The 27,991-nt window shown below is 40.5% G+C and overlaps 1 protein-coding gene and 1 long non-coding RNA gene across 2 annotated transcripts in view; one reads left to right on the top strand and one right to left on the bottom strand.

Annotated features, from left to right (window-relative positions):
- The window catches only part of LOC127906890 (uncharacterized), a 49,993-nt gene extending 44,268 nt beyond the window's left edge, over nucleotides 1-5,725 (bottom strand). The window contains exons 1-2 of the long non-coding RNA XR_008063044.1: nucleotides 5,622-5,725; nucleotides 2,668-2,739 (exon numbers count right to left, since the gene is read on the bottom strand). This is a non-coding gene — a long non-coding RNA (uncharacterized LOC127906890). The remainder of the gene's footprint in view (nucleotides 1-2,667; nucleotides 2,740-5,621) is intronic.
- The window catches only part of uchl5 (ubiquitin carboxyl-terminal hydrolase L5), a 1,000,928-nt gene that overhangs the window by 476,053 nt on the left and 496,884 nt on the right, over nucleotides 1-27,991 (top strand). The gene's annotated exons all lie outside the window — the stretch shown is intronic.

The following is a 27,991-nucleotide window of genomic DNA, read 5'->3' as shown; positions in this document are numbered from 1 at the left end:
CCTTTTGTCAACATGCATATCTGATCATCATGTCCTATGGTCCTATAAACAAGACATAATTCAAATGGAGATCCTCAATACTGTGTACTTATCCTGGACATCAAATCAGAATACTTCCACCCCTCCAAATATGGCTTTGCCTTTCCAATTTTGATTTTTTTTGTTTAACACCATCAATCAGAGCTGTCAGAGCAGGATGTGACAGGCACCAACTAACTACATGCTGCTGAGTGTTGCTGCAGGGAGTCCTAGGGCTGTCAGTGTGCATAGCAGATCTCCGACTGGGGATGGCTGACAGCTTAGCTTGCCTAGCAGGACTGCTCTTTCTCCTGCTCAGGCAGACAGTGTGTCAGCCAGCCTCAAACAGGGCCCTGTCTAGCCCTGCCTGGCCTCTCAGACTCTAATGGAACACGAGTCTCCTGTTTAGATGATCTGAGCAAAGCTTCCAGAATGATCATCATCAGCCATGGAACACAGAACATTCTAGAACAGAGCCTCATCAAGGAGCATCAGCTGATTCAGTGGTGAATGCACACAATGCTTACACAGGCTTAAAGGAGACAAGCAGTCAATGGGAATGGAAATGGTCATGTAGCCATAGCGGTACAAGGATCAGGCTCCTGGCTATCTGGTCGCATATTATTTCAGATCTGCTTAGCAGACAGTTGGCCAGCGAGCCGTGGATCCACGAGATCACAGCAGTGAGAGAAGAGATTGCTTACTGTTGGACTTCTCAAATCGAAATTGGGAACACTGCCATCCACATTTTTTAAGTCATGCCCATGAAATGTTGAATAAGTTGAAGCAATCTGTGGTGTCAAAATGTCTACCGCTTGACAGCGGGGCCCTGAAATACAGCAGGTGATGAAGATAACATACATTGAAAATGGATGCAGGCTTAACTTTGAAATATTTGTTTTCATGATAATTTGAAAAGTAATTTCACTTACATAGCTACATTTCAATGTCACACAGAAGTTTCTGAAACATTTTCTAAAACTTTTCCGCCATTATGTTAATGTAAATCAAATGTAACACTTCCCCTCGGCCCCCACCACAGAACTCGAAACACTGTTGGATCCTGGGTAATTATATGACTACAGAATGCCAGCCCCTGAGAGTTGCCATGGAAAAGCACTGCAAACAGCGCCATGCTTGTAGACATTTGTGATGGTCCCCTGAAAAAGCCCTCCAGCCAACTCCTGCACCAGTCATTAGTCTGCTGTGTCTGCCTTCATCACTCGACAGCACAGTCTGAATTGTCAAACACTCTTCCACAACGTGAAGGTCAAATCAGACCTGATGCTGGTACTCTTATGATGTTGGACAATGAAAAAACAAACAATTATTTCTCCCTTATTTGAGCTAGTTACATTGTTTGTACCTCCTGTACTTCAGTGTATACGACATGGTTATTTGCTCTTTCAAATGTCTCTATTGTGTATTTTGTTTGCATGCGATGAACTAGACAATTTGACTAAACTGGTGTGAACAATGGCAAGGTCATGAAAATCCCAAAATGGTTTCAATTGTTGTGTAGGCTATTCACCAGTGGCGGCTATTCAAATGGGATGAAAATACATTTTATTTTAACGTAATTTGTTTCATCTGATGAAAGTGTTTTATCATAACAGTCTGCTTAGCTGTTTTGTAGAACACAAAAGGCAGCAGAGGCAGCCACACCACACACACACACACACACACACACACACACACACACACACACACACACACACACACACACACACACACACACACACACACACACACAATTGCATTTGTGACTGTGAGGGGGAATTTAAGGGCATGTTTCTCCCATCAATAAAACAGGCTTGTAGGGCCACTTATCTAAACTTACAGTATGTATTTGTAAGGTGCATGAAGGGAACAGGCAAACTGACTGGCAGGTGAATAGAGCTGAGACTAAACAAGATATTTCTCAGTGCCTGAAAAACACAAAAAAATTGTATTAAGCAAACAGGCACCCTGGGATAACACACCACCGTTACAATCTAGGGATAGAGGCAGGTCAATATAAAAAGTAAACAAGAAATGCAATCTCTCGGGATTGCGCATGAAAAAGCTCTGTGACAGGTCAGGGTCCAGTCATTCAGACTGGTCTTACTCCCTCATTTATCAGAATACAAGCCTGAAACAATTTCTAAAGACTGTTGACATCTAGTGGAAGGCATAGGAACTGCAATTTGAGTCCTAAGTCAATTGATACGGTAATGGCATTGAATAGAAAACTACAAAAACAAAAACAATGGGTATTTCTCAGGTTTTCGCCTGAAATATCAGTGCTGTTATACTCACAGACACTATTTTAACAGTTTCGGAAACTTTTCTATCCAAATCTACCCATTATATGCACATCATATCTTCTGGTCCCGAGTAGCAGGCCGTTTAATTTGGGCATGCTTTTCATCCAAAATTCCGAATGCACAGTCGACTTAGTGTATGTAAACTTCTGACCCACTGGAATTGGGATACAGTGAATTATAAGTGAAATAATCTGTCTGTAAACAATTGTTGGAAAAATTACCCGTGTCATGCACAAAGTCGATGTCCTAACCGACTTGCCAAAACTATAGTTTGTTAACAAGAAATTTGTGGAGTGTATGTGTATGTAAACTTCCGACTTCAACTGTATCTGCAAACATTTACCTAACCACTGTCACAGACTGGTCTTCCCTGGCTGCCTGGACCTGCTGAGACCTGTGTCACCGTCTGATCCTCCTAAAATGAGACATGACAAAGAATTACCTTGGTGTACATGTATATATTATATTATCTAAGAATAGAATCAATGCTTCAATAATCAAAATTACCTCATTCCTAGATCCCAGAATGTAGCTTTACCCTTAAGCTGCTGTCCTGTAGCTTCTGTAGATCTAGCCATCAATTCAAGATGGTACTTTATATCATTCACTGAATATACTGCAAATTCACCTGAGCTCCATAGACTGCTCTTCCCTGTCTGACCCTGCTGGGACCCCTGTCACCATCTGATCCTGCTAAGACATAATGAGCATAGTGTTGTGTACTGACTGGACTAGAGGGCTGCATTCCTGTGGGATGACAGATCATTGCGGCCACAGTCTGAATTTTTCATGCTGCAGGCGTCAGGGGAGCCGGAACTGATTGAATCGGCCTGGAATCGGGTGTCGGACTCAGCCAGGAATCAACATGAATGACTGCCCAGAATCAGCCCAAGTACATCGGGCTGTTTCTATCTACTGGAATTCAGCAGACTCTTTACCAGAATCCCCACAGAAGCGGCCTGATGCAAATGTAAATAAATGTATACAAAATTACCTGATTTAGTCATTTTAGATATGTCTATTGTACATTTTATACATACAAATTATACCCATCCACAAAAACAAATTGTGTTGGAGGAGACACCATACACCTGGTGACCGAGGAGTCGCTACAGCGCGATAGGACAAGGACATCCAGGCAGGCCAAATCCTCCCCTAACTCGACTATGCATGGGTCTCCCGGTCACGGTCAGCCTGGGTCTCAAACTAGCATCTCTAGAAATGGAGTTTGCACTGCGTTGCAGTGTCTTAGACCACTGCGCCACTCGGGAGGTTCCATCCACAAAGTTTTTAATGCTTATCAATTGCCTTGCACAAAGTATCAAAATACTAAAATACTACACAGGACTCTTAAAGAATTTCATTAAAATGTTAAATGTATTTTTTAATCACAGAATCAACTTGGAAAATATGGAGAAAAAATAAATAAATAATGAAAAGCTAATTAAATAAAGCAGCCCGTGTTATCATCTGCCAGAGATTAGCCCCAATCGGCCCGAGCCCCAAGTAATACATTTGGGCCAGATAACTCACACCGGAATCAGCCTGAGCTCAATCCTCGCATCCTAGCCATAAGTAATACTGCCGAAGGCGGCCCAGACTCGTGTCACATGAAGTCGGATGAGTGTGACTCTCAGCCGAGTCCCGCAACTCTCAGCCGGAATCAGCCCAGATCCACTGTGTTAGCTGGAGACTTTTGGATAAAAGTATTTTTGTTGTCCCACAGATAATTTTGAAAACGTCCTCTTTCTGCATTATATGCGTTAGCCTACCTCTTGTAATAAAAGCACATATTTTTCACATTATTCACACAGTCAGAATTCACTGCTTCAACATTAGCTGCCTACCTCTCCCAGTTGGGAGTGAGTTCAAGTGGGCTTAGTATGTGTTGTTTCATTGAAACAGAGAATCCGGTTAGTACGGTTAGACTGTAGCTAACTACAGTGTCTGTAAATAAATATTGATAATGAAAAGAAGTGGAGGGCGCTCAACCAACGTGAGTCGAAGTGCAATCCAAAAATGTAATCATCATTGAAAAGGAAAATGTCCAACGTGCACATAGGTGATGCTACTACGCTTAGCGGCGTTGTGCCTTATGGATTACCCATTTATTTGCCTCTGCCTGCAAATCATCCACCTAAAAGGTAGGCAAAATCCTATAGGACTATGCAAAACATAGCAAGAGTCACTGTCATCATTCGTGCTGCTTCCGGTTCAGTAGCCATACCAGGTGAGCGTGTGGTCTCAATTAAATAGAGTAGGCTATAGCCTATGTATACATGGACAGAGAAGCACGGGCAGTTATCTTTCCACAAAAATGTACTGATTAGGCTATAGTTCACTACATTGCCTAATAAATAGGCCTAAATATGGATCACCCATATTTCTCTGTCTGAAAATCTTCCCACTCGTAAAAGGTAGGCTATAAAAAGTCTCTCCAACTCTGCTCTCTTCAAACTACATCGAGAATATTGGTTGATATAGCCCAGTAAAACAACTTAAGGGCCATGTAAGAATCTCTGGTAATTTAACATATTTCTTATTAAGTTATTTTTGCACATTTGATATTGCCTGTAGGGCGCAAAATTGATGGGACTATGGATGGCAAGTGAGCCGTCACATATGCCTGAAATAACATTGCGGGACTGCAGTTGGGTTTGGGACCAGTTCCTGCAGTGTCAGGTGGGAGTCAGAAAGCCAGTGGTTGCAGGCTGGAGCAGGATGAAGAAATCGTTCCGTACAGACCTCTACTGTGCACCATGACAGTGAAGCCTGTAACTTTAGAGGTGTTTATTATGTGAAAAATAGGGAATTATCTAGATCAATAACGTTACATTGACATACCAACTCACATTGCACTGAAAAAGTTGACTTAAGACCTCAATCGCGAGGGCCGATTGTTTCATCGTTTGATTCAGGTCTAGTTTGATTGAGGAAAAAATAATATCTAACGTAAGTCAACTTTTGGCCAGCTCTCTCTCTTATGGTACATCAACTGGTGAATGCCAAGTTAATTTACTTCTGAAACGTGACAAAACAAATTCTACAAAACATTTGCATACAAACAACTGCTGTTAGATAGTAATAAATAGCCACCACATTTCGCTATCTCACAGATAACTAGAGGCTACAGCTGACCTGGCTGTGTTAGCTACTCACTAGCGTAGCTTATTCATTCACCTCAGTCAAGAGGGGATGAAACATTAGCTAACGTTACATGTCAGTTACAATACTAGCTCAGCACTGCGAATAAACACTAGTTTTGTTATTTTTTTTGTTACATTAAACAAAAGTTACCTTGCCAGCTACATCAGTCAACTAAAGAGTAGGCAGTTTCTGTTCTGCTTCCTTGTACAACTCGGTGAAAGAGCGCAACACGTACACACTATGTTTAACTCCCCTGTGCTGGTCCAGCAAGCCTTTAGAAGCTTTGCCTTCTCACAGCCTGCCAGCACACTGTGGTGTCTGCCCCATCCTAAATCCAGTCGGATAAACACTCCAAACAGCCTATCCGAATGCTCGGAGGCATCCGTATGGTCCTAAATCACACTGCTGCTGTGTTTTGTATTACAATGATAAAACTGGGGGGGTCCAAAAATCCAATATCAGAATGTGAGGGGGATTTCATGCACCCCCCCATCCCCAGTGAAAGTTGCGCCCCTGATACATACCATATGAAACATAACATACTATTTGGGGTGTCCTGGATTTACTTTTACTATGTTGAGTCTACCCCTGAGTCCAGATTGACAGTACATATGCAAGGGACTCACAAAGTACAATGTGTTACAAGGCAGATATGAGACAAACAGTTGGCAACTGACCACCATTCTGTCTGCAAGCCCTCTGAGTGAGACATCGTAAATATGCAGCAACAACTCAAGCTTCAGCATAATCAGCACTTCATTATAGACCTAAACTTCCCCGCTACTCACTATTCACAACAGCAGCACTTTTCAGCAAACAAGCATTTAACATGAGAGGTTTGGATGAGGTAATTTTCTGCATCATTTGAGAGGGAACAAATCACTAAATGGAAGCAGAGAGGTTGCTTTGTGAGCGCTGAAGCAAAACTACACCTCTGTTTCACTCTCCAGGGAGTCAAGCAGAGGAGAAAAGAGAGAGTGAAGAGGAGAGGAGAGAGGAGAGAGAGAGGAGAGATGAGAGAGGAGAGGAGAAGAGAAGAGAGAGAGGAGAGGATGGGAGATGGCAAGTTCTTAAACGGGTGATGTGAAATCATAAAAACACTTCAACTTCTTCAAAGAGCCACTCTGTCATTGTTGTGTCAACTTTGGCACCTTTTGGAACCTTTAAAAAACTGTTTTTTATTTAACCTTTAATTAACTAGGCAAGTTCATTAAGAACAAATTCTTAATAACAATGACGGCCTACCCTGGCCTAACCCTGGCACAATTGTGTGGCGCTCTATGGGACTCCCAATCACAGCTGGTTGTGATACAGCCTGGAATCAAACCAGGGTCTGTAGTGATGCCTCTAGCACTGAGATGCAGTGTCTTAGACCACTGCACCACTTGGGAGCCCCAACTCTCATGGTCTGCCACTTACCAAGCTAAGATTATTACTATATAATCATCTGTAGATTTATGTTATCCTGTCCTTGTCAACAGCAGCATAATCTAGTTTTAAATGTACTCCATATTATTATCTCCCCATGCCTTTTCTCAACATGCATTAGCTTTTATTACACCAAGAATCACATTGAGACTAAGACTCTCATTTAGTTGAATGTCTGTGGGACTGGAGAGGAGGAACAGACACACGTACCATGGTTGTACTGAGTAAGAAAGAACCAGTGTAATGATTACCCTGTAATAGGCTGGTAAGTGCACGCATGTATGGGGTGATCAAGTATAATGTACAAGAACATCTCAGGGTTTTCTTGGAAAAAATGGTGTTATACTTTTTCAAAGTACTAACTACATTTACATTACATTTTAGTCAATTAGCAGACACTTATTTCCAGAGCAACTTACAGGAGCAATTAGTGCGCAAGGATTCAAACCAGGGACCCATGAGTTACTGACTGAACACTCTTAACCACTAGGCTACCTGCTAACCATTCATGCCATGTACACAATTTTATAGGTAACAACCTCATCGTTACCTTGTAATAACACCTATACCTTAATATCAGTACTGTTCCATCCAGTCCTCGGGGATCACCAAACAGCTACATTTTTGTATATATCCCAAGATAAGCATACCTGATTTAACCACTGGTATTAAACCAATCACAAATTCCTTCATTAGTTGAATGTGTGGCTATATTGAAATATATGAAATCTGAAATGGCTGGTGGTCCCTGAGGACTTGGTTAGGAAACATTGCTGTACTGTGTAAGGTTTGCCGGAGGAGCATTGTTCATAACACTGTAACCTTGACTTCAACTCTGTGAAGCTGTTGAACTGTGATTGTATTCCCATCTCACTCTGGCACGTGTGAAGTCACCACCACTTAGGCCGGAGGGTCTGAGACAAGGTCCAGATGCCAGGGCTGTCCTCCTCTCCACTCATTTCCAATCTGGGCCTGGTTACACTACACAGGCATAGTGGAGGGCTTCCCTGCCTGACAGATTGATGTCCCTACTCCAGTCCATTACCACCTCGCTTTTATTTGCCATTTGGCATATAGGCACTCGGCTACCATAGCCTTGCTGGGACTCTTTCTGTGTGATTTTGTCATCTGCTTCTGTTTCAGGGAGAGAGGATTTGTCCTCATGCCCAATACACACAAACATGCACGCACACATATGCACAAACTCAGGCACAAACAGACCTAACAGTTGTGGTTCTGATTACTTACTAGTAAACCCAACAAAGCAATGAGTGATCACAGTTTCTTGTAGGAATGGGCATTTGAAATGATTTCACTATTTGAATAATATAATGATTTTTCGGAGGATTCCAGCGCCAGTCATTTTTAAAAAAAGAAGAAAAAAACGTTTTAATTTTAACAGACTTTATCCTGCCGAAACTCTAACCCATTCAAAAGTGAATACTGGAACCATATTGTGGGGAATGGTCAGTGGGGAGCTATATTAAACTAATGTCATATTGGTTTTTATTTTGTGATGTCATTAAAAATGGTATGGACAAAATACTGTAATTTGGAAAGTATATCGCCTTCATCCGTCAAGTTTCCTTCCAATACGTTGTGCATATAATATAAAAAATTATTAAAGTATTTTTGTTAACTTATTTGTGACGGAGCAGTTTTTTCACGTCCGGATGAAATGCATGCCCAAATTAAACTGCCTGCTACTTATCCCCAGAAGATAGGATGTGCATATTATTAGTAGATCTGGATAGAAAACACTCTGAAGTTTCTAAAACTGTTTGAATCATGTCTGTGAGTATAACAGGACTTATTTTGCAGGCGAAACGCGGAGGACAAACCATTCCGATTTTTCAGTTTTGAGGTCACTCTTTTCAAGGGGTTTTCATTGGGAATCCAGATTTCTAAGGGACCTTCTTGCAGTTCCTATCGCTTCCACTGGATGTCAACAGTCTTTAGAAATCGTTTGAGGTTATTCCTTTGTGTAATGAAGAAGTACGGGCATCTTGAACGAGGGTCACTTGAAGTTTACTGTTAGATAGAGGCGCGTGACCAGAAAGCTATCTACAGTTTGTTTTCTTCCTGTATTGAACACAGATCATCCCGTCTTCAATTTTATCAATTATTTACGTAAATACCTAAAGTTGTATAACAAAAGTAGTTTGAAATGTTTTGGAAAAGTTTACAGATTGTCACGCATTGGTCTTAGTATTTTGTGTTTTCTTTAATTATTTGATCAGGCCAGGGTGTGACATGGGTTTATGTTATATTGTATGTTCGTATTGGGGTTTGTAGTATTTGGGATCGCGGCTGATTAGGGGTGTTGTATAGGTTTGGCTGCCTGAGGCGGTTCTCAATCAGAGTCAGGTGATTCTCGTTGTCTCTGATTGGGAACCGTATTTAGGTAGCCTGGCTTCGCTTTGTATTTCGTGGGTGATTGTTCCTGTCTCTGTGTAGTTTCACCAGATAGGCTGTAATAGGTTTCACATTCCATTTGTTGTTTTTGTATATGTATAAGTTATTTCATGTATCACGATCTTTGTTCATTAAAGACATGAGTAACCACTACGCTGCATTTCGGTCCGACTCTCTTTCGACAAACGAAGAACGCCGTTACACAGATAACTTTTGAGATATTTTGTAGTCACGTCGCTCAAGTTGGAACTGGTGTTTTTCTGGATCAAACGCGCCAAATAAATGTTGGATATATATATATAGACAGAATTAAACGAACAAAGGGACCATTTGTGATGTTTATGGGACATATTGGATTGCCAACAAAAGAAGCTCGTCAAAGGTAAGGCATGAATTATATTTTTATTTCTGCGTTTTGGGTCGCGCCTGCAGGGTTGAAATATGCGTTGTCTCTTTTGTTTATGGAGGTGCTATCCTCAGATAATAGCATCATTTGCTTTTCGGAAAAGCCTTTTTGAAATCTGACATGCTGGCTGGATTCACAACAAGTGTAGCTTTAATTTGCTATCTTGCATGTGTGATTTAATGAAAGTTAGATTTTTATAGTAAGTTATTTGCTTTTGGCCAGGTGGGACGCGTCCGACATATCCCAGACAGGTTAACAAATGTGATTTTAGGAGTCATAAAAGATAACTTGCTATCATACACCTTTGCGCAGCATGTAGCCACAACCCGAGTAAGGTCAGAGAGCGTGTCAGACTGATGGAACTATCCCCTCCAGCCAGAATGCATAAAATGATTGCCAACAGAGAAAACAGACCAGGAAACGTTAGCCGATAGCTACACGTTTGAAATGGTTGGGTCTTTGAACCTCAACACAAGGTGAAGAAATATACTCACCTTCCTTTAGACCAGGACATTGCTAGGTTGCAGCTAAGCATGTAAAGTGGTCTGCATCCTGAATCCTGAATAATCAACACAAGGTGTAGGCGAGAAGCTCACTTCCTAAACAAACACTGGTACGGCTGATTAGCTGTCCTATGTTAGATATCGAGAGAAGAGAATCTAAGTGGGACCATCGCACTACTCTTCAAATCATCCCATCCTACTACGAGTCTCAAATCACCGTATTCTCCTACCATTATCACCAATGGGAACCGTTGACATGCCTGGCTATCCACCAAAGTGAACAACAGTAGAATAGACATTTTTGGACCCTTTTGGACAATCATAGCTTTACAAGCATGCTGCTGAAAAGTCAACCCACATCCTTCCAAAGAAGGCCTGGATCTGACAGAGATAAATGGCGAACAAAGGCACTCACACATAAATACATTCATGATGTATTATTCCAAACAGGTGGTGGTTCGTGTGCAAACGACATGATTACTGTGAGTCGTTTTTCTTTCTCTCCCTCTCTCTCTCTCTCTCTCTCTCTCTCTCTTCCCCACCCCTCTTCATTTGTTGTGTACAAGCCGCTATATTTTGTCATTCCACTAGGGACCTTTGTCTCATGTAAAAGGGTGTATGTTTATTCTGTTATTATTTAGGTAGCTAGTAAATAAATAAACCAATTTGCGTAGTACTGAATCATGAGTAAGGCTGGGTTTTTTGCAGATGCATGAGGTCACGACTGTTCAGAATGATGATATGATAAGAGTTAATGATTAATAAGATTACTTTTTATCGATGTAATAGATATACAGTATATCACAAAAGTGAGTACACCCCTCACATTTTTGTAAATATGAGTATATCTTTTCATGTGACAACACTGAAGAAATGACACCTTGCTACAATGTAAAGTAGTGAGTGTACAACTTGTATAACAGTGTAAATTTGCTGTACCCTCAAAATAACTCAACACACAGCCATTAATGTCTAAACCGCTGGCAACAAAAGTGAGTATACCCCTAAGTGAAAATGGATTGGTTCTCAATCAGAGGCTGGTGTTTATCGTTGTCTCTGATTGGGAGCCATATTTAGGCAGCCATATTCTTTGGGTATTTTGTGGGTGATTGTTTCCTGTCTTTGTGTTTTATGCACCAGTTTGGACTGTTACGGTTTTCACGTTTATTGTTTTGTAGTTTGTTCATGTTTTGAGTTTTCTTATTAAAGAACCATGAACTATAACCACGCTGCATTTTGGGCCGCCTCTCCATCACAGGAAGAAAGCCGTGACACCACCATTTTCCAGCACTGCCTTAATTAACTTGTTATGACTGCAATCCCCCTATCGGGATAAGTGCTATCAACAACCGCTGAATAGCATAGCGCTACATTCAATAAATAGTACTAAAAATATTTATATTCATGAAATCACAAGTGCAATATAGGAAAACACAGCTTAGCCCTTGTTAATCCACCTGTCGTGTCAGATTTTGAAATTATGCTTTACAGCGAAAGCAGTCCAAGCGTTTGTGTAAGTTTATTGATCGCACGACAAAACATTAAGTACACTTAGCATCAGGAAGGTTGGTCACGAAAATCAGAAAAGCAATCAAATGAATCGTTTACCTTTGATGATCTTCGGATGTTTTCACTCATGAGACTCCCAGTTACACAACAAATGTTCCTTTTGTTCCATAAAGATTATTTTTATATCCAAAATACCTCCGTTTGTTTGTTGCGTTATGTTCAGAAATCCACAGGAAAGAGCGGTCACAACAACGCAGACCAAAATTCAAAATAGTTTCCATAATGTCTACAGAAACATGTCAAACGTTTTTTTATAATCAATCTTCAGGTTGTTTTTAAAATATATAACCGCAAATGTCTATAACCGCAAGCAAAACTCATGTGACCACGCAATGTTGTCGTTCTGGCTCATTTTTCAAAATAAAAGCCTGAAACTATGTCTGAAGACTGTTGACACCTTGAGGAAGCGATAGGAAAAGGAATCTGGTTCATATCCCTTTAACTTGTTGGAGATAGGGGTTAGTATTTTCACTTTGGATGAATTGCGTGCCCATAGTGAACGCCATCCTACTCTGTCCTAGATTGCTAATATATGCATATTATTATTACTATTGGATGGAAAGCAATCTTCCAAACAATAAGTGAAATTCTGAATGTGGGTCAAATTTGACATCATCGCCCCTTCCCTTCCAAATAAGATATGGATATGTTAGCACTTCCTACGCCTTCCACTAGATGTCCTCATTCAGTAGAACATGGAATGGAGCCTCTGGTGTGAACTTTGACTTAATGGGAGGGGAAATAGTCACTGTCTTAGCAGAATGCCATTTCCCTGTGGCGCATTTGTCTGTTGATGTCACCGTCGTTCCATTTGGCTGCAGAGGACAACGTATGCTCCGGTTGGAACGTTATTGGATATATATGAAAATAACATCCTGAAGATTGATTCTCTACTTAGTTTGACCAGTTTATTCGACCTGGAATATATATTTTTGAAGTTTTCGTCCGAGTTCTCCTGGACCAGCGTCAGCTTTTGGGCACGGGAGCTGAAAGTGCTAGCAAATGCAGCTAATTGGACACTAGTATTGGACATTATGGAACAAAACAACGATTTATTGTGGAACTAGGACTCCTTCCACTGCATTCTGATGAAAGATCATCAAAAGGTAAGGGAATATTTATGATGTAATTTCGTATTTCTGTTGACTCCAACATGGTGGAGAAATATATTCACGTCTGAGCACTGTCTCAGATTATTGCAATGTTAGGCTTTTTTCGTAACGTTTTTAAAACATCTGACACAGCGGTTGCATTAAGAACCAGTGTATCTTGAATTATATGTAGAACATGTATCTTTACTCAAAGTTTATGATGAGTATTTCTGTTATCTGGCATAGCTTTCAATAATTCCTCCAGATATTTTGGAGGCATTTCTGAACATGGCGTCAATGTAAACCGAGATATTATATTATCGAACAAAACATAAATGTATTGTGTAACATGTCATATGAGTGTCATCTGATGAAGATTTTCGAAAGGTTAGTGATTCATTTTATCTCTAATCCTGCTTTTGTGACTATCTTTGGCTGGGAAAAATTGCTGTTTTTTTTAAATTTGGTGGTGGTCTAACATAAATATGTTGTGTTTTCGCTGTAAAACATTTTTTTTTTTTTTAATCGGACATGATGGGTAGATGAACATTTTTGAATTCCCTGCGCCACCTTTTCAGCTGAATGGGGGAGTTCCCCTAGGGGATCGCCTTGCCATAACAGGTTTAAGTGGGAGAACTTACACAATTGGTGGCTGACTAAATACTTTTTTGCCCCACTGTATATTTGCCAGGACAATTGGTTTCTCATTAGAAGCGATTGGAAAAATGGCTACTTCTGTACTTTACGCAAGATTTTCTGTGGGAGCCATCATGTGACCACTTGCTCAATGTGGTCCCTTACGGCTATTCTTCAACATAAATGCATGAAAAGACGTCACAATGCTGAAGACACCTTGGGGAATACGTAGAAAGCGTAAGCTCATTCGTAGCCCATTCACAGCCATATAAGGAGTCATTGGCATGCAGCGCTTTCAAAAAATGGGGCACTTCCTGATTGGATTTTTATCTGTGTTTCGCCTGTAACATCAGTTCTGTTGCTCCACAGACAATATCTTTGCAGTTTTGGAAACGTCAGAGTGTTTTCTATCCAAAGCTGTCAATTATATGCATAGTCGAGCATCTTGTCGTGACAAAATATCCCGTTTAAAACGGGAATGTTTTTTATCCAAAAATGAAAATACTGCCCCCTAGTCACAAAAGGTTAAACAAATTCTTCCGTGGTGCCTCAAATCATAATGAGTTAATTGTTACATGATTAATTTACATCTGGTAACAATTAAACATAGTTAGTTGATTAAATAAATAAGTCATCAGATTAAAGAAAGTAAAGTCATGACAATGTATACAGCAAATAATAAGTGCAACCTTTGTTATTTAACCCCATTGTGTCAAAGGCTTTCCAAATCACAGATCACATGATTTATTTTGTGTGGTGTAATGATTTTATTGACTAGACTGTTGATTTCTATATATTTTTTTTAATGAATTAAATTAAATCACTGCTTTGCCTTCCAAATGATTTGCCTCAGGAAATAGATTTGCTCCACAGAAAACCATATCACAGTATTGCAAAGAGGAAGCTAATCATACATGCTGTAGGGTTCCATTGAAAAGCTCTTAGAGAGTCTACCGAGATACACTGAACATCAGCAAGTCATCCAACACCACAGGAATCATGTCCTACTCCCTCCTGAGATGAGTTGTGGTGCCTTGAGGACAAACTGCAGTGATGAATCTTTATTATCGCTCCTCTCCCTTCATTCTGCCCAAACTATGTTCTCTAGAGACAGGCACAGCCATCCACACCATGGTAGAAGGATAGTAGAACACACACACACAGTCAGGGGACAGTGAAGTTGCTCTTTATTCTAGGCCTGCTCTGTCAGCAGTAATCAGGGTAGTGTGATGTGATCCTGATGAGAAGCAGTAATATGCACTGTGGCTTTACTGTCCTCCCCATTCCCTCGAAATCCCTGTCTATTGACTCACCCTGATGAAGTTTGGATTTAATTGTCTGTCAGTCCCAATGGGGTGGGGATCCTCAGAACCTTATGGTGTCCTTGACACTTTGTCTCCAAAGTTACTTTCCTTAACCTGAAGGGGACTAGGGTTCCAATCTGGGAACTCCCCCCCCCCACGTTCAGCTGGAAGGTGGCGCATGGAACGCAAAAATATTCCTAAAAATATTTAACCTCCACACATTAACAAGTCCAATGGCTCAAATGAAACATAAACAAGTTGTTTATCTACCCAGCGAGTCAGATTTCTAAAATGTTTTACGGCGAAAACATAGCACATATTTATGTCAAACCACCACCGCAGACATAGCTCATTTGCATAGTCAAGTAGGAAAAAATATGCAATCAACAAACGCAGGATTAAAAGAAAAATCATTTCACTAACCTTTTGAAATCTTCATCAGATGACAGTAATATAACATGTTACACAGTACATTCATTTTTTTTTCAATAATCTGCAATATATCCATAAATCTCTGTTTACAATGACGCATCGTTCAAAAAATGCTACTAAAATGTCAGGAGAAATGACGATAGCTCCGGCAGATAACGTCAGCTAACAAGGAATACACATCATAAACTTTGACTAAATATGCATGTTCTACATATGTATAGGAAGATACACTTCTTCTAAATGCAATCGCTGTGTTACATTTATTTTTAACGTTACAGGTTGCGTTCACTAGGCTATACTAGGAGTCGGCGCTCCAAAAGTAGCATTCTGGCTCCTCTATCTTGGAGTCCACAGAAACCCAAATTTACCACATAAATATTCCCTTACCTTTGCTGTTCTTCCATCAAAAGACCTGGAAGGGATTATACTTACCAAAACAGCGTTTAGTTTTCAAGTCTGCGTCTTTCGGTTCTCAAAACGACACTTTTCGGTCGAAATGTAGCCAAAAGTCAAGTGGATGCGCACCAAAACGTCGAACTTACATATTATATGTAGAGTAAACTTGTCAAACTAACTTCATAATTAAGCTTTAACATGTTATAAAGGTGTACAGCAATCGTGAGAACGAACAGAAACACAGGCACCGTTCAATCGATCTTGGAAAAAAGACAGGACTTGACCAGAGCGCACATAAAAGTGACCGTTTTTTTCGAGTGACCGAGAGCTTTCGGCATGCTCAAACTCTCGCCAGCGCGTGATTCTCACAATGAGAAGCCCCATTGAAAGCTGAGATCGCGCTGAACACGTAGGGACTGTTCCCAGAGCTGTAACTGTTTGGGAAGGGTGTTTGCGATGACGTCAAAGTTGGGCCAACTTTTCTGATGACAAGAGATAGTTTGGGAGAATGCATGCTCTGAGAGTTCTGCTTTACATAGAGACAAAATTTAAACGGTTTTAGAAGCTTTAGAGTGTTTTCTATTCGATAATATTTTTTATATGCATATATTAGCAACTTTTGACAAAAATGTATCCTGTTTAATAAGGGCACCAAATTCCTCCAGTAGGGGCAGTAAACAGCCCTAGCCCCAAAACCCATAAGAGTCTCAGACGGGGGGGGGGGGGTTCTACTAAGCTATATGCAATTGTCTTAAGAAGGTCATACCAAGGATCATTTTCCTATTTTATTTGGAGTTTTCAGACCACTTGAAGTATACAAAAACATGAGATATATCAAAGATCAGGAAACATTCTATATATTTTTTAAACATGTATTTAACCCGTTACTTTTGGCACTAAACAGTTTCTATATACAGCATACTTTGATACATTTTTAAACTGGTAGGCCTCTTGAGTGGCTCAGCGGTCTAAGGCACTGCATTGCCACTGGAGATCCAGATTCAAGTCCAGGCTCTGACACAGCCGGCCATGACCAGGAGACCCACCGGGCAGCGGAATAAGTGGGCATTGTGTGATGAAGCAGAGCAGCTTGGTTGGATCGTGTTTCGGAGGACACAATGCTCTCGACCTTAGCTTCTCCCGAGTCCGTACGGGAGTTGCAGAGATGAAACAAGACTGTAACTACCATTGGGAAGAAAAAAGTGCTAAAAAAAATTGGAGGTGGAGGGTCTGTCATGGTCTGGGGCGGTGTTGCACAGCATCATCGGACTGAGCTTGTTGTAATTGCAGGCAATCTCGACACTATGTGTTACAGGGAAGACATCCTCCTCCCTCATGTGGTACCCTTCCTACAGGCTCATCCTGACATGACCCTCCAGCATGACAATGCCACCAGCCATACTGCTCGTTCTGTGCTTGAATTCCTGCAAGACAGGAATATCAGTGTTCTGCCATGGCCAGCAAAGAGCCTGGATCTCAATTCAATTGAGCATGTCTGGGACCTGTTGGATCGGAGGTTGAGGGCTAGGGTCATTCACCCCAGAAATGTCCGGGAACTTGCAGGTGCCTTTGTGGAAGAGTGGGGTAACATCTCACAGCAAGAACTGGCAAATCTGGTGCAGTCCATGAGGAGGAGATGCACTGCAGTACTTAATAAATACATATTCAAATGGTACCAGGGGACCTTCAGACAAGTCTTGTCAGGCCTGTGGGTGTCCTAGAGCAAAACAACGTACATGTCAGTAAAACAACTGACATGTTCGTGAGAGTCTTACCTTTCCACAGAAGGGTCATTGCCCAAACTGTTCGATTTTCTGGATGTCTCGTGGTCTGACAAACACCTCTCTAGCTCTGTCACTTTTCACCGCAGATGCTCATGGTGAACTGTTTTTGGATCTTCAAAACAATGGAATAATTTTAGTCTCCAGTGTGAATTTTCAGCATTGGCAGAGAGACAGACAGTTGATGCAGAGAACAAGTGAATTAGTGAGAAAAACATTCTCATCGTTCTTCATTCAGATACGTTATGTGCCCATGCCCCTCAGAAGCTGCTGTCAGATGTGTGAATTCCACTGGTTAAAAATGCATTGTGGGAGTGATGATCTCGTTGTATGGTAAACTACTTGAAACCTGCTGAGATAGCCCTCATCCCCCCTCTTTCTATTTCCACCCTCTCTCCCAAACACAGCAACCCTCCCTCTCCTCAGTCAGGGAATTTTATTACAGGTGACACACACTGTGACTTAACACCCCACTCCGTAGCAGGTGCTGTGGGCGTGCTGCCCACTCCTAGACTGGCCAAGTAGGAATATCTGTCAAGCCTGTTTACCGCGACCGCTAGTTTCCGCACCCCACAACCGCTACCTGGGCCTGTCTGTCTGTCTGCAGGGGGAGGAGGACGGGGAGCTAGCGGATGGAGTGGGGAGTCAGTGAGTGTGCTTTGTTTTGTTTTGAGGAGCGGGAGCGGGAGCTGAGGATGCTGAGTAGAGCTGGAGCAGGAAAACAGTGTATTCGCCAGGGAAGACCACCTTCTTTGAGGTTACTGTGTGTAGCAAGTTATAGACTTAGACGCGTTTGTTCTGATGAGAACATCTATAGCACCTACCCTCCCCTGACTCCTCACCTACCACTAAGCTCATGAAGACAATAGTTTGGATGTTTTTTTAACTGAATCTAATTAAAGCTGAAAGAGTTCTTAGAGTAAACAGATTCTTCTCAGTATGGTATTCACGAAGGAATACTGCTGCAGTACATATTATTTTATTCTGGATTCTACCATCTGCAAGAGTCACAGCCTTACGGTGAATGTGATAATTGAAAGTACTGTAGTTTAATGAGACTAGATGTTATTGTAGTGTAAAAGGTAATACATTTTTTTTCTGGAGAGGATTGCTGCCTTTTCCCAGTGTTTGTAATTTATCATTTCTTTACCTGGGAAGGTCTTTCATTTTGACAATGGCAAACTTTCAAATCAATGTCCTCTTAGGTACAGTAGCTATCTGTAATATAATGTATTTAAAACATATTCACCTGTCAGACTTAGAACAGGGCCACCAAATGTCACATGAAGCATTGTACAAATAATTTATCCTTGGAAGTTGTCTACATAATGAGAGCTGAGAGAGCTCATGGTGAAGTTAGCTTACTCAACTCCAGCCTCACACAACCCTGTCCCCTTCCATAGAAAAGCTGTGAAATCTGATTGCATTCACCACCAATTCAAAGGGTGAAGTTGTGAGGAAAGCAATTTTACATTTTAATTAAAAATAAAAATATTTCCATGATAATGGATGTAGGAAATGCATATCAATTGTCTTGTGATTAACACAACTCTGTACTCTGACATTTACCATAATTGAGGTCTTTTTGACTCGTTTCTTATCGTTTTGTTAAACATATTGAAAAGGAAGCTATAGCCTGTAAGGAGCATTGACAGCAACACAAAGTCTGCGGTGAGGCGGAAAAGCTGTTTATGCATTCAAAGCCTTTAGAGCAGTTTCTCCAATCACAGCAGGCCTTTGTTCGTTGACATTAGCACTATTTTAACGCTGAAGCGGCCAGAAATACCCATTTAGCAGATGTCTTTCAAAATCTAATGCCTATAAAATGGGATTTCTTAAATCTGTCTTTGGAAGTGTGAATATTAATGTCCCTTCACCCTTTCTATTTCGCTCTCCTTCTCTCCCACTCACACGCTCTTTCTATCTCCTCCCCTAAATCTTTTGGTTCTCTCTCTCGCTCTCTGGCTGTGTGGGAGTGTGGGATTTGGTTGTACAGATATTAAATAAACTAAAGTCAAACAGAGAGGCAAATGAATTAATGGAGGGAGGAGGCTTGATGAAAACTATTGGCGAATCAATATTACAAATACCGGAGGAAATAAAGGCTTCTTTTCTTCCCTCTTCTCTCCAAGCTCTGAATGCTTAAAGTTTATATTAAAAGTTAGCTATTGATGTTCTCTGATTACATTTCTTCAGAGTTCAGCTTCCCCCATCAAATCTATAAAACATTATGCCACATTACTCTTGTCAGGGAGGCCGATCTCACTGGAGAGGAGGATCTGGTGATATGTTTTCCAATATCAAAGTGATGAGTGATGTGTCGTCTGTAAATTGTTCCACATCAGATCTCCCTTATAGATTTCTGCCTGCTTAAGGCAGAGATTCTTGAGGCCACTATGTTCTTCCAAAGGAAAATTATTACTTTTTAATCTTCTCATAGATATTTCATCATTATGTCTTCTATCCAAATATTACCAGCTGGTCCTGTGAAAGGCAATTTGATCATAGACATGTTCATAATTTCCCCTTTAAGAGGTAGATGAAGTCCCCGTGCCACAGTTCCCCCTCCACAACACCTGGGATATTATTCTTGTGGACTTGAGTTTCATGCCACTCCACACTGCTCACTCTGAGGTAGTTGTGTGTGTTTGGCAAGGTAGACATGTAATATACGTGTGTATGCGTTTGTGAACCTTGGAGCTATGTCCTAAAGCTGTGCACTGGGGTCATGCTGGGAGAGATGACACCTTTTCTGTGCACTTTCCAGCTCTCTGACCTGTGTCTTTCCACCTCTTTTTACTGATACTGGATAATGAACAATGGATATTTTTTTTCATCCCTTTACAAAAGATACATATAAAGGGTTGAGTTGGCAGACATATTCGTTCTAAATAATCATATATACTTGCATTTTGACATTGACAGAACTGATTACTGCTATCGGTGCCCTTACTACTCGGTAAATAGCCCACAATTTACCTACCTCATCCGCATACTAATTTTATTTATTTACTTTTCTGCTATTTTGCACACCAGTATCTCTACCTGTACATGACCATCTGATCATTTATCACTCCAGTGTTAATCTGATAAATTGTAATTATTCGCCTACCTCCTCATGCCTTTTGCACACAATGTATGTAGACCATTTTTTTCTACTGTGTTATTAACTTGTTTATTGTTTACTCCATGTGTAACTCTGTGTCGTTGTCTGTTCACACTGCTATTCTTTATCATCTTGGCCAGGTCGCAGTTGTAAATGAGAACTTGTTCTCAACTAGCCTACCTGGTTAAATAAAGGTGAAATAAAAATAAACTACTGTGTAACGGTAAATGTTGCTTTTATAATGGGTGGGGACGAGAACAATAGAAAAAGGGCAATGGGAAGGAGATATAAATGGAGGAAGAAAGGGCATACAGTGCCTTCAGAAAGTATTCATACCACTTGATTTATTCCACATTTTGTTGTGTTACGGCCTTAACTCAAAATTCGTTAACTATACAGTATGCGGCAGTTTCGGCAACAAGATCTTTGTAAGGCAGGGTTTACACATACAAAAACACACACAACCAGTCAAAGTGAAGGGTTAAACCAGTTAATTATTATCAGGTTTCGGCAGAGTTCCTGATATACAAAACTCAAAAACAGATTAACACTTCGTCACCAGGGGAAGGTTCCATCCTTGTTGAAATCACAAGTTCCTTTCTTCCATCAAACATCCCTCTCCACCATACATTCTGTCTCCCCAATAACCTCCTACTGCTTCACCTGGCGGAGCTAAAAAAAATAAATTAAAAAAAATAAAGAAAACCCATGGCGCTGTTAAGTAGAGGCCCTGATTGGTTTCACCTGTCTGCAGTTTTGCTCTGATTACAACAAGAGCCAGGTGTGGCTGTTCTGCTGCAGTCTATACATTTTCCCCTGAGCTGTCCATGGTTCTGCCTCTGGGGAATAATTCACATTGCTGTCTGTGGTCCTGGCAGCCAGAAAACAAAGAAACCTCGCAGGCACAGACCGTCCATCCACCACACAATCCCTGAAACCGCTACAAGTACCAGTCAAAAGTTGGCACACATCTACTCATTCAAGGGTTTTTCTTTATATTTACTATTTTCTACATTTATAGAATAATGGTGAAGCAATCAAAACTCTGAAATAACACAAATGGAATATTTAGTAACTAAAAAATTGTTAAACAAATGAAGGAATATTACAGATTAGATTCTTCAAAGTAGCCACCCTTTGCCATGATGACAGCTTTGCACACGTTTGGTATTCTCTCAACCAGCTTCACCTCTTGTTTTGAAATTGGCGCCCTGCCCTTTCACTGGCTGTTGTCATATCATCCCGTTAACGGGAATGCAGCCCTAACAAGTTTTAACAAGGAAATAAATTAAACAAATGTACATTTAACAAGGCACACCTGTTAATTTAAATGCATTCCAGATGACTATCGCATGAAGCTGGTTGAGAGAATGACAAAAGTGTGCAAAGCTGTCATTAAGGCAAAGGGTGGCTACTTCGAACAATCAAAAATCTAAAAAATATTTTGATTTGTTTAATACTTTTTGGTTACTACATGATTCCATATGTGTTTTTCATAGTTTTGATGTCTTCACTATTGTCGTGTCTTTGGCTATGCCGGATTAAGTGATATGACATGCTATTCTATAAAATCATTTCTCTGTAATTAATATCACCTGATTGAGCTAATCATGTAAATGTAATTAACTAGAGAGTCGGGGACCACAAAATAATATTTATAGAGCTGTTATCCTGTTACTCCTAACCCCTACTTTCTCGAACATTCTGTTAAAAATCGCGCAACATTTCAGTGCCCTGCTACTCATGCCAGGAATATAGTATATGCATATGATTAGTATGTGTGGATAGAAAACACTCAGACGTTTATAAAACTGGTTAAATCACGTCTGTGACTATAACAGAACGTGCGTTTCATCAAAAAGCGCAGGAAAATCTGATCACTGAAAATGGGAAAATATATCCATGCGCCACTTGACCGTGTTGTTGAATGGGAGCCACATTAAATGGGGCCGAGGTTGCAATACCTACAGCTTCCACACGATGTCAACAGTCTTGTCATTTTCCTACGATTTGTTTCTTGGTCAAACGGACACAAGGCAGCGCATTTCTTCCGGTCTCCGACCTGATATTTTGGTTGAGATTAACTCGGACATTATTTCCAGACGTACAGCTATAGAATATACATCGCCTCGTGATCAATTTGATAGATTATTAATGTTTACTAATACCTAAAGTTGCATTACAAAAGTATTCCTGAAGTGTTTTGTGAAAGTTTATCGTCAACTTTTTTAATTAAAAAAAAATGACGTTGCGTTAAAAAACGATGTTTTTTTCCTTGATCACACAGTCTTCATAGATCGATATCTAAGCTATATATGGACCGATTTAAACGAAAAAAAAGACCCAATAGTGATTATGGGACATCTAGGAGTGCCAACAAAGAAGATGGTCAAAGGTAATGAATGTTTTATATTTTATTTGTTCGTTTTGTGTAGCGCCGACTATGCTAATTATTTTGTTTACGTCCCCTGCGGGTCTTTTGGGGTGTTACATGCTATCAGATAATAGCTTCTCATGCTTTCGCTGAAAAGCATTTTAAAAATCTGACTTGTTGGCTGGATTCACAACGAGTGAAGCTTTAATTCAGTACCCTGCATGTGTATTTTAATGAACGTTTGAGTTTTAACGAGTGCTATTAGCATTTGGCGTAGCGCATTTGCATTTCCAGATGTCTAGATGGGACGCCTGCGTGTCGGGTAGGAGTAAGAGGTTAACTTCCGAATAAACTCTTAGTAATATTTTACATCAATAGCAGTCAATATCAATCATCACCTTAATTCAGACTCATCTAAAAGTTGTACATTATTTTATCAGCATGAACCCTGGCTAACAAGTTGAATCAGCAATGCAAAATTGGGTTTAATTATTTATTTACTAAATAGCTAACTAATCACACATACACACAATTAATCATTACTTGATTACAAATTACGTCATAAAGGAACACGTCCCTAGTGGGCGGAACAGATATGACAGCTTGTTACACAAAAGAAAAGGGGGTGGGTTTGAGTGAAAGAGCTGGAAGACTGAGGAACAAAGGGAAGAAGCTGTGCTATCATAAATACAGTATCTTATGCATTCTAAATTACCTCCCATTTGGAAAAGGAAAATGCAATAAATATTTACTCTGAGCTGCGGTAGGTTGGTGGTAGATGGAAGGCCATGTTACCAAACCGAGTCCTTTGAAGAATGTCTCTGGTTGTCAATTGGATACGTTGGAGTAATGTCATTCTGTGATAGACGGGATTCTCTGTCTGTTCCTTTCTGACCCTCGTTTGCAGCGGCTGTTGCTAACTCAACAGCTAGGAGGTATCACTTCTGTAGTGAATAAGAGTTCAAAGTTCATACCATTCGCAACCAAAGCTCACGCTGATGTTGGCTTCATTCTGTAGTCATTATCTGAACCATTCTGACATAGGACCGTCGTCCTACATCCCCGGAACAGGAAGTTCTATTGTCGCCAAGGGCTTATATAGGAATGGAGAAAAGGGGTGTGTTTCATAGTTTACAACCTCTGTCTCTTCACATGGGCGGGCCACTGAGTGAGCAGCCCTATCTTATAAAAACCCACAGCTCACAGCTATTATTCTGCAATGTAGAAAATAGTAAAAATAAAGAAAAACCCTTGATTGAGTAGGTGTCCAACTTTTTGACTGGTACTGAAAATGTTATTCATCCATCTACACACAGTATTAAATAATGACAAAGTGAAAATAAAGAAATACTGTATCTCATTTACATAAGTATTCACACCCTTGTGGGTAATTGATTACAAAGCCTTATGTTTGGGGGAAAATGCAACACAACACATCAGAGTACCACTCTTCATATTTTCAAGGATGGTGGTCGTTGCATCATGTTTGTCATCTGCAAGAACTAGAGAGTTTAGGCAAAATCCTAGAGGAAAACCTTGTTCAGTCTGCCTTCCAACAGACACTGGGAAACAAATTCACTTTTCAGCAGAACAATAATCTGAAACACAAGGCCAAATATACACTGGAGTTGCTTACCAAGACGACATTGAATGGTCCTGAGTGGCCTAGTTACAGTTTTGACTTAAATCGGCTTGAAAATCTATGGCAACACTTAAAAATGCCTAGCAATGATCAACAACCCACTTAACAGAGCTTGAAGTATTTTAAAAAGTTAGAATAATGTGCAAATATTGTACAATCCAGGCTCTTAAAGACCTACCCAATTTCACAGGTGAAATTGCTGCCAAAGGTGATTAAAAACATGTATTGACTCAGGGGTGTGACTACGTATGTAATGTAAGTGTCACACCCTTATCTGTTTCACCACCCCCTCCAGGTGTTGCTTATTTTCACCAGTGTATTTATCCCTGTGTTTCTTGTCACTCTGTGCCAGTTTGTCTTGTACGTTTCCAAGTCAACCAGCAGTTTTCCCGTTCTCATGCTTTTTTGCATTCTCTTTTTTCTTGTCCTCCTGATTTTGACCTTGCCTGTTTCTGGACTTTGTACCTGCCTGCCTAACCATTCTGCGTGCCTTGACCACGTGCCTGTCTGCCACTCTGTACTTCCTGCAATCTGATCTGCTTTTGACCTTTTTGCCTGTCCACAACCATTCTCTTGCCTTCCCCTTTGGATTAATAAACATTGTAAGACTCCAACCACCCGCCTCCTGTGTCTGCATTTGGGTCTCGCCTTGTTTAATTAAATTAATTTTATTTCAACTTTATTTAACCAGGTGGGCTAGTTTAAGAACAAGTTCTCATTGGCAACTGCGACCTGGCCAAGATAAAGCAAAGCAGTTCGACACGTACAACAACACAGAGTTACACATGGAATAAACAAACATACAATCAATAATACAGTAGAAAAATGTATATACAGCATGTGCAAATCAGGTAGGATAAGAGAGGTAAGGCAATAAATATGCCATGGTGGCAAATTAATTACAGTATAGCAATTAAACACTGGAATGGTAGGATGTGCAGAAGATAAATGTGCAAGTTGAGGTACTGGGGTGCAAAGGAGCAAGATAAATAAATAAATAAATACAGTATGGGGATGAGAGAGATTGGATGAGCTATGTACAGGTGCAGTGATCTGTGAGCTGCTCTGACAGCTGGTGCTTAAAGCTAGTGAGGGAGGTAAGAGTCTCCAGCTTCAGAGATTTTTGTGCCGCTATAGTAAGCGATATATTCATGTACATCATTTTTTTTTTAAAGAGCAACATTTTCTAAAAACATATTTTCACTTTATCATTTTGAAGTATGTGTGTAGATGGGTGAGGGAAAAAGATTTAATCAGTTTTGAATTCAGGCTGTAACAAAATGTGGGTTACGTCAAGGTGTGTGAATACTTTCTGAAGGCACTGTATATTTAAAGAAATGCACTTAATAAAATACAAATATATGTTATTGGAATTACTTAGTCTGCTAAACTTGAATTGGTCTATTGCGTCAGGCAACGTGTTTAATACAGAGTGCTGTTGACTCCTTACTTCACCCATTCACTGCAATGCAATACACTGTCTATGGGGTCTTTATTGGGTTGTTCAGTGAACTACCGGTTAAGTGAACTACCTACTACCTGTCTCATATAAAATGGGGTGGGAAATACTCAGTCGGGTCTCTATGTCACAACTTCGGCCGAAGTCGATGCCTCTCCTTGTTCGGGTGGTGTTCGGCGGTCGACTTCGCTGGTCTTCTAGCCATCGCCGATCCATTTTTCATTTTCCATTTGTTTTCTCTCGTTTTTCCATGCGCCTGGTTTTCATTTTCCAATTACTGGTAATGTATTTAACCCTCTGTTTCCCCCATATCTTTGTTGGGATTGTTTATTGTTTAGGTCAGTACGTTTCTGGCAGTTTTTTTTCCGGGTGCTGTGTTCACCTGTGTTTTATGGCAACCGTTATTGTTCGCACATAGGTATTGTTACTTTGTGCTATTTTTCTTAAGTAAAGTACGTTGTTCACTCATCTCTGCTCTCCTTCATGCACCAGCTACACCCACCACCTGACACTCTACTATCCAAATATGGTTAGTTTTGGCAGGATACTGTGTCGCACGCGCTGCTGCTGGCTTTTCACTCAGCCTCCTCTATAGCCCCCAATGCAATACCCTGTAATAGATTGTACATAGTCTACATATTGGCTTGTAGAGGAACATTTCCTACCCGTCTCAGAAAAAGTGGGTTGGAAATACTCAGGAGGGTGTCTGCTATCCAAATATGGTTTGTTTTGGAGGGCGACTGTGTACATGTGCAGCACCACTTTGTTCTCCAACCCTCCATAGCCCCCAATGCAATACACTGCATTAGACTAGAGGTCCCGAAATTGTGATCTGAACCGAATTGGATCTGTGAAATTTCAATCCGACACCGACAGATCCCGGATAATAAATATCAACACCCGATCTGATTTGGATCCAAGGTGGACTTGATCCACCCTAAAATATGTCAAAGATAAGGGAAAATCAGAAAAGATAAAGAATGCAGCTTTATTTCTGTGCAAGTCAGAAGAAATTGTTGACTTGTATGGCTGAAAGTGAATGTAAACATTTCACATGCATTTTTTGTTGTCGGCCTATCTAAAATAGAGTTCTGGTCCACATTACAGCTTAGAATTTTCATAAATCACATCCCTAATTTCAAATGTCGACACAAGAAAGGTTGTTGAAGACACACTGTAAGCACATTTCTACCCTGATATTAATCTCTAATCATTGTGTGAATTGTTTGCCCTTTGTTAATGTTTATTTCTTTATATATTTTGCTTGAGCGTGCAGAGAAGTATCTGGCCTGTGCTCAAATGTAGGCCTATGAAAGTTCCCGTTTGGGGATGTCTTATACTATTTCTGATTGTCCTAACTCACCACCGCTAGTGAGCTGCAGAGCTTCTTAATATATTTTGTTTGTCACCTCGACAAAGAGTCAACAGAATGTTTTACATCCATTCCGAATGACAATAGTTGCTCACAGTATTTGAAAAATCTTTTCAACTCTCCTTCTCAATAGGCATCAGGTACCATCTCACCTTCGTGTGAAAAAGCAACACATTTCTGCTCCCATATCTCCAGTGGAAACCTCATAAAATAGGCTAATGGAACACTTCTCTCTTGCCCAAATACAGCTGTCTGTTCTGACCTCATTGGCGCAGGAAACGGTTGAAACAATGTTGCAAGTTTGTTATTGCGAGAGCTCAAGCAAGACAGAGGGGCTGACAGACGGAGGATAGAGATTAGTGCTTTTGACTGAAACAACTGCTGTGGGTAGCAAATGTGATTTATAGAGAATATTTATTTTCATCAGGATATTTTCTAATTCAAATATAATTTTGGATATGGTCGGTATTTCACATATTTGCAAAAGATCTTGAGGTCCATGGCTACCGAGTGTGACCCGACCCATTATCCAAAGGTCAACCTCAAAATTTGGGATCCAAAATGTTTGGAGACCAGGTCGAATCTCGGGAATTGGGTTAGGGTATA

The sequence above is a fragment of the Oncorhynchus keta genome, chromosome 1 (genome assembly GCF_023373465.1).
Source record: "Oncorhynchus keta strain PuntledgeMale-10-30-2019 chromosome 1, Oket_V2, whole genome shotgun sequence".
In the NCBI taxonomy this organism is placed as follows: Eukaryota; Metazoa; Chordata; class Actinopteri; order Salmoniformes; family Salmonidae; genus Oncorhynchus; species Oncorhynchus keta.
This window is presented reverse-complemented; position numbering and strand designations above follow the sequence as displayed.